Below are 8,253 nucleotides of genomic sequence, written 5' to 3'. Positions count from 1 at the left end.
ATAGGGTCAGATTGAGTTACATTCTGGTGCCCCCTTTCCCGGGAAAAACAATAGTCCTGCGTGCAAGAATTTTTTGTCTGCTCTTTTTCAAAGAATCTGCGACGGAAGCCCTGAATCCAGCCTCCAACACAGATGTGAATATGCTGTAAATTGTCTATTTATGTTCTGTAGCTTTGTAATAGTGTCACTGTAAAAGAAAATTATAACTGTTGAACTGTTTAGTTTTGATTATGCAAGATTGGTACATCCTTATTTAGGGTACTTTCACACTTGCGTTGTTGGATTCCGGCAGGCAGTTCGGTTGCCGGAACTGCCTGCTGGATTCGGAAATCCGTATGCAAACGGATAGCATTTGTTTCCCGATCCGGATACGGTTCTGGCTGACAAATGCATTGAAAGGACCTTTGGTGACATCACTGCGCTCATCACATGGTCCATCGCCATGGTGATGGACCATGTGATGCGTGTATTGTGTCACCAAAGGTCCTTTTCCTCCCAGGTCCTCAAAGAAGAAGAAAGAAGACAAGTCGGGCTGCGCGAACAAGTGGATGAGGTGAGTTGAATTTTTTATTTTTTTTATTCAACCCCTCCATCCCTAATTTACTAAGCATTCTGTATTAAGAATGCTATTATTTTCCCTTATAACCATGTTATAAGTGAAAATAACAAAATCTATACAACACTGATCCCAAACCCAAACTTCTGTGAAGAAGTCCAGGTTCGGGTCTGGGTACCAAACATGGCGATTTTTCTCACGCGCGTGCAAAAAGCATTAAACCGCTTTGCACTCACACGAAAAACTCACGCATTTTCCTGCAACACACCCGCATCTTTTCCCGCAATGCACCCGCAACGCCCGTGTGAAAGAGGGCTTAGAGTGACTGAACTGAAGACATCCTGATGCCTACTGAACGGAATGCTTTCCATTCAGAATGCATTAGGATAAAACTGAAGCGTTTTTTTTTCTTCCAGTATTGAGCCCCTGTAACGGAACTCAATACCGGAAAACGTGATGGCATCGCCAGTGATGGCATCGCCAGTAGCATCCTTCAGTGGAATTAATTTCTGATACAGTAATAAAAGCTCACCAAATTAAAACCTATTTAAAAGTTGCCAAGGACTATTTTTCTAGATTCATTTACAAATAATCAATTAGACATTATTGTTGTTCAGAAGGGTTGTTAACCCCTTCAGGACCCTGCCATTTTTCACCTTAAGGTGCAGGCCATTTTTTTTACAAATCTGACATGTGTCACTTTATGTGGTGATAACTTTTAAAATGCTTTTACTTATCCAAGCCATTCTGAGAATGTTTTCTCGTCACATATTGTATTTCATGATATTGGTAAATTTGAGTCAAAATATGTCATTTTTACTTATAAAAAAATGACCAAATTTACCAAGAATTTAGAAAAATTAAAAATTTTCAAAATGTCATTTTCTTTACTCTTAAAACACATAGTGATACCCTCAAAATAGTCATTACTTTACATTTCCCATATGTCTATTTTTCCCATATGTCTTTACATTTCCCATGTTTGGATCATTTTGTAAATGACATTTTCTTTTTTGGGGACGTTAGAAGGCTTAAAAGTTTAGAAGCAAATCTTAAAACTTTTAAGAAAATTTCTAAACCCCAATTTTTAAGGAACAGTTCAGGTCTGAAGTCACTTTGTAGGGCTTACATAATAGAAACCACCCATAAATGGCCCCATTTTAGAAACTACACCCCTCAAGGTATTCAAAACTGATTTTACAAACTGTTAACCCTTTAGGTGTTCCACAAGAAATAAAGGAAAATGTCAATGAAATTTTAGAATTTCACTTTTTGGGCAGATTTTTCCATTTTAATAAAAAAAATTCCAGTTGCAAAACAAGGGTTAACAGCCAAACAAAACTCAAAATGTATTACCCTGATTCTGTAGTTTACAGAAACACCCCATATGTGGTTGTCAACTGCTGTACGGGCACACAGCAGGGTGCAGAAGGAAAAGAAAGCCATATGGATTTTGGAAGGCAGATTTTCATTGGGATAATTTTAAGTTGCCATGTCACATTTGAAGACCCCCTGATGCACCCCTAGAGTAGAAACTCCAAAAGAGTGACCCCATTTTGGAAACTATGGGATAAGACGGCAGTTTTGTTGGTACTATTTTAGGGTACATATGATTTTTAGTTGCTCTATATTACACTTTTTGTGAAGCAAGGTAACAAAAAATAGCAGTTTTTATTTCTTGTTTTTTACAATGTTCATCTGACAGGTTAGATCATGTGCTATTTTTATATAGCAGGTTGCTACGGACGTGACAATACCAAATATGATTGTTGTTTGTTTCAGTTTTACATAATAAAGCATTTTCAAAAAATTTTTTTTTTTGTGTCTCTATATTCTGAAAGCCATAGTTTTTCTGTATTTTTTGGGTGACTGTCTTATGTAAGGGCTAGGGATGAGCGAACTCGAACTGTATAGTTCGGGTTCGTACCGAATTTTGGGGTGTCCGTGACACGGACCCGAACCCGGACATTTTCGTAAAAGTCCGGGTTCGGGTTCGGTGTTCGTCGCTTTCTTGGCGCTTTTGTGACGCTTTCTTGGCGCTTTTTGAAAGGCTGCAAAGCAGCCAATCAACAAGCGTCATACTACCTGCCCCAAGAGGCCGTCACAGCCATGCCTACTATTGGCATGGCTGTGATTGGCCAGAGCACCATGTGACCCAGCCTCTATTTAAGCTGGAGTCACATAGCGCCGCCCGTCACTCTGCTCTGATTAGCGTAGGGAGAGGTTGCGGCTGCGACAGTAGGGCGAGATTAGGCAGATTAACTCCTCCAAAGGACTTGATTAATCGATCGATCTGCAGCTGTGCATCATTGAGCTGCTGAAATTCAATTGCTCACTGTTTTTAGGCTGCCCAGACCGTTTGTCAGTCACTTTTTTCTGGGGTGATCGGCGGCCATTTTGTGTCTTGTGGTGCGCCAGCACAAGCTGCGACCAAGTGCATTTAACCCTCAATGGTGTGGTTGTTTTTTGGCTAAAGCCTACATCAGGGTGAAGCTGTCACACCAAGTGCATTTAACCAGCAATAGTCTGTTTATTTTTTGGCCATATACTACATCAGGGGCAAGCTGCGCCTGTCACCAAGTGCATTTAACCCTCAATGGTGTGGTTGTTTTTTGGCTAAAGCCTACATCAGGGTGAAGCTGTCACACCAAGTGCATTTAACCAGCAATAGTCTGTTTATTTTTTGGCCATATACTACATCAGGGGCAAGCTGCGCCTGTCACCAAGTGCATTTAACCCTCAATGGTGTGGTTGTTTTTTGGCTAAAGCCTACATCAGGGTGAAGCTGTCACACCAAGTGCATTTAACCAGCAATAGTCTGTTTATTTTTTGGCCATATACTACATCAGGGGCAAGCTGCGCCCGTCACCAAGTGCATTTAACCCTCAGTAGTGTGGTTGGTCAAGCTGTCACACCAAGTGCATTTAACCAGCAATAGTCTGTTCATTTTTTGGCCATATACTACATCAGGGGCAAGCTGCGCCCGTCACCAAGTGCATTTAACCCTCAGTAGTGTGGTTGGTCAAGCTGTCACACCAAGTGCATTTAACCAGCAATAGTCTGTTCATTTTTTGGCCATATACTACACCAGGGGCAAGCTGCGCCCGTCACCAAGTGCATTTAACCCTCAGTAGTGTGGTTGGTCAAGCTGTCACACCAAGTGCATTTAACCAGCAATAGTCTGTTCATTTTTTGGCCATATACTACATCAGGGGCAAGCTGCGCCCATCACCAAGTGCATTTAACCCTCAGTAGTGTGGTTGGTCAAGCTGTCACACCAAGTGCATTTAACCAGCAATAGTCTGTTCATTTTTTGGCCATATACTACACCAGGGGCAAGCTGCGCCCGTCACCAAGTGCATTTAACCCTCAGTAGTGTGGTTGGTCAAGCTGTCACACCAAGTGCATTTAACCAGCAATAGTGTGGTTATTTTTTGGCCATATCCCAGTCCAATTCTGTCAGTAAATCCATACCGGTCACCCAGCGCCTAAATACTAGGCCTCAAATTTATATCCCGCTAAATCTGTCGTTACCGCTGTACTGTTCTGGCTGGGCAAGTTATTTAGTGTCCGTCAAAGCACATTTTTTGTTCTGGGTTGAAATACAATTCCCAATTTAGCAATTTCCTAATTTAGTGGTTTCTGCTGTAGCAGAGCTATTTGAAATCTATCCCTAAAAGGGTATATAATATTCAAGGTGCACATAGGGTCATTCAGAATAACTTCACACACACGCTACTGTGTATTTCCAAGTCTAATTCTGTCAGTAAATCTATACCGGTCACCCAGCGCCTAAATACTAGGCCTCAAATTTATATTCAGCTGAATTTGAATACAATACATTGGGCCAAATAATATTTTTGTTGTTGTGGTGAACGATAACAATGAGGAAAACATCTATTAAGGGACGCGGACGTGGACATGGTCGTGGTGGTCTTAGTGGACCCTCTGGTGCTGGGAGAGGACGTGGCCGTTCTGCCACATCCACACGTCCTAGTGTACCAACTACCTCAGGTCCCAGTAGCCGCCAGAATTTACAGCGATATATGGTGGGGCCCAATGCCGTTCTAAGGATGGTAAGGCCTGAGCAGGTACAGGCATTAGTCAATTGGGTGGCCGACAGTGGATCCAGCACGTTCACATTATCTCCCGCCCAGTCTTCTGCAGAAAGCGCACAGATGGCGCCTGAAAACCAACCCCATCAGTCTGTCACATCACCCCCATGCATATCAGGGAAACTGTCTGAGCCTCAAGTTATGCAGCAGTCTCTTATGCTGTTTGAAGACTCTGCTGGCAGGGTTTCCCAAGGGCATCCACCTAGCCCTTCCCCAGCGGTGGAAGACATAGACTGCACTGACGCACAACCACTTATGTTTCCTGATGATGAGGACATGGGAATACCACCTCAGCATGTCTCTGATGATGACGAAACACAGGTGCCAACTGCTGCGTCTTTCTGCAGTGTGCAGACTGAACAGGAGGTCAGGGATCAAGACTGGGTGGAAGATGATGCAGGGGACGATGAGGTCCTAGACCCCATATGGAATGAAGGTCGTGCCACTGACTTTCACAGTTCGGAGGAAGAGGCAGTGGTGAGACCGAGCCAACAGCGTAGCAAAAGAGGGAGCAGTGGGCAAAAGCAGAACACCCGCCGCCAAGAGACTCCGCCTGCTACTGCCCGCCGCCATCTGGGACCGAGCACCCCAAAGGCAGCTTCAAGGAGTTCCCTGGCATGGCACTTCTTCAAACAATGTGCTGACGACAAGACCCGAGTGGTTTGCACGCTGTGCCATCAGAGCCTGAAGCGAGGCATTAACGTTCTGAACCTGAGCACAACCTGCATGACCAGGCACCTGCATGCAAAGCATGAACTGCAGTGGAGCAAAAACCTTAAAACCAAGGAAGTCACTCAGGCTCCCCCTGCTACCTCTTCTGCTGCTGCCGCCTGGGCCTCTTCTGCTGCTGCCGCCTCGGCCTCTTCCTCCACCTCTGGAGGAACGTTGGCACCTGCCGCCCAGCAAATAGGGGATGTACCACCAACACCACCACCACCTCCGTCACCAAGCGTCTCAAACATGTCACACGGCAGCGTTCAGCTCTCCATCTCACAAACATTTGAGAGAAAGCGTAAATTCCCACCTAGCCACCCTCGATCCCTGGCCCTGAATGCCAGCATTTCTAAACTACTGGCCTATGAAATGCTGTCATTTAGGCTGGTGGACACAGACAGCTTCAAACAGCTCATGTCGCTTGCTGTCCCACAGTATGTTGTTCCCGGCCGCCACTACTTCTCCAAGAGAGCCGTGCCTTCCCTGCACAACCAAGTATCCGATAAAATCAAGTGTGCACTGCGCAACGCCATCTGTAGCAAGGTCCACCTAACCACAGATACGTGGACCAGTAAGCACGGCCAGGGACGCTATATCTCCCTAACTGCACACTGGGTAAATGTAGTGGCAGCTGTTTGGCGCACGTCCTTCCGCCGCCAAGGATACCAGGGCAACATTCTTTGCCTCCTGTTGCCACCTCCTCCTTCTCGGCTTCCTCCTCCTCTTCTTCCACCTGCTCATCCAGTCAGCCACACACCTTCACCACCAACTTCAGCACAGCCCGGGGTAAACATCAGCAGGCCATTCTGAAACTCATATGTTTGGGGGACAGGCCCCACACTGCACAGGAGTTGTGGCGGGGTATAGAACAACAGACCGACGAGTGGTTGCTGCCGGTGAGCCTCAAGCCCAGCCTGGTGGTGTGCGATAATAGGCGAAATCTCGTTGCAGCTCTGGGACTAGCCAGTTTGACGCACATCCCTTGCCTGGCGCATGTGCTGAATTTGGTGGTGCAGAAGTTCATTCACAACTACCCCGACATGTCAGAGCTGCTGCATAAAGTGCAGGCCGTCTGTTCGCGCTTCCGGCGTTCACATCCTGCCGCTGCTCGCCTGTCTGCGCTACAGCGTAACTTCGGCCTTCCTGCTCACCGCCTCATATGCGACGTGCCCACCAGGTGGAACTCCACCTTGCACATGCTGGACAGACTGTGCGAGCAGCAGCAGGCCATAGTGGAGTTTCAGCTGCAGCACGCACGGGTCAGTCGCACTGCGGAACAGCACCACTTCACCACCAATGACTGGGCCTCCATGCGAGACCTGTGTGCCCTGTTGCGCTGTTTCGAGTACTCCACCAACATGGCCAGTGGCGATGACGCCGTTATCAGCGTTACAATACCACTTCTATGTCTCCTTGAGAAAACACTTAGGGCGAGGATGAGGAGGAGGTGGAGGAGGATGAGGATGAAGCATGGTCACAGCGGGGTGGCACCCAACGCAGCTCGGGCCCATCACTGGTGCGTGGCTGGGGGGAAAGGCAGGACGATGGCGATACGCCTCCCACAGAGGACAGCTTGTCCTTACCCCTGGGCAGCCTGGCACACATGAGCGACTACATGCTGCAGTGCCTGCGCAACGACAACAGAGTTGCCCACATTTTAACGTGTGCGGACCACTGGGTTGCCACCCTGCTGGATCCACGCTACAAAGACAATGTGCCCACCTTACTTCCTGCACTGGAGCGTGATAGGAAGATGCGCGAGTACAAGCGCACGTTGGTAGACGCGCTACTGAGAGCATTCCCAAATGTCACAGGGGAACAAGTGGAAGCCCAAGGCCAAGGCAGAGGAGGAGCAAGAGGTCGCCAAGGCAGCTGTGTCACGGCCAGCTCCTCTGTGGGCAGGGTTAGCATGGCAGAGATGTGGAAAAGTTTTGTCAACACGCCACAGCTAACTGCACCACCACCTGATACGCAACGTGTTAGCAGGAGGCAACATTTCACTAACATGGTGGAACAGTACTTGTGCACACCCCTCCACGTACTGACTGATGGTTCGGCCCCATTCAACTTCTGGGTCTCTAAATTGTCCACGTGGCCAGAGCTAGCCTTTTATGCCTTGGAGGTGCTGGCCTGCTCGGCGGCCAGCGTTTTGTCTGAACGTGTATTCAGCACGGCAGGGGGCGTCATTACAGACAAACGCAGCCGCCTGTCTACAGCCAATGTGGACAAGCTGACGTTCATAAAAATGAACCAGGCATGGATCCCACAGGACCTGTCCGTCCCTTGTCCAGATTAGACATTAACTACCTCCCCTTAACCATATATTATTGTACTCCAGGGCACTTCCTCATTCAATCCTATTTTTATTTTCATTTTACCATTATATTGCGAGGCTACCCAAAGTTGAATGAACCTCTCCTCTGTCTGGGTGCCGGGGCCTAAATATATGCCAATGGACTGTTCCAATGTTGGGTGACGTGAAGCCTGATTCTCTGCTATGACATGCAGACTAATTCTCTGCTGACATGAAGACAGATTCTCTGTTACGGGACCTCTCTCCTCTGCCTGGGTGCTGGGCCTAAATATCTGACAATGGACTCTTGCAGTGGTGGCTGACGTGAAGCCTGATTTTCTGCTATTACATGCAGACTGATTCTCTGCTGACATGAAGCCAGATCCTCTGTTACGGGACCTCTCTCCTCTGCCTGTGTGCTGGGCCTAAATATATGCCAATGGACTGTTGCACTGGTGGCTGACGTGAAGCCTGATTCTCTGCTATGACATGCAGACTAATTCTCTGCTGACATGAAGACAGATTCTCTGTTACGGGACCTCTCTCCTCTGCCTGTGTGCTGGGCCTAAATATAT

The sequence above is a fragment of the Bufo gargarizans genome, chromosome 4 (assembly GCF_014858855.1).
Source record: "Bufo gargarizans isolate SCDJY-AF-19 chromosome 4, ASM1485885v1, whole genome shotgun sequence".
NCBI classification, from domain to species: Eukaryota; Metazoa; Chordata; class Amphibia; order Anura; family Bufonidae; genus Bufo; species Bufo gargarizans.
Note: the sequence above shows the minus strand (reverse complement) of the source record.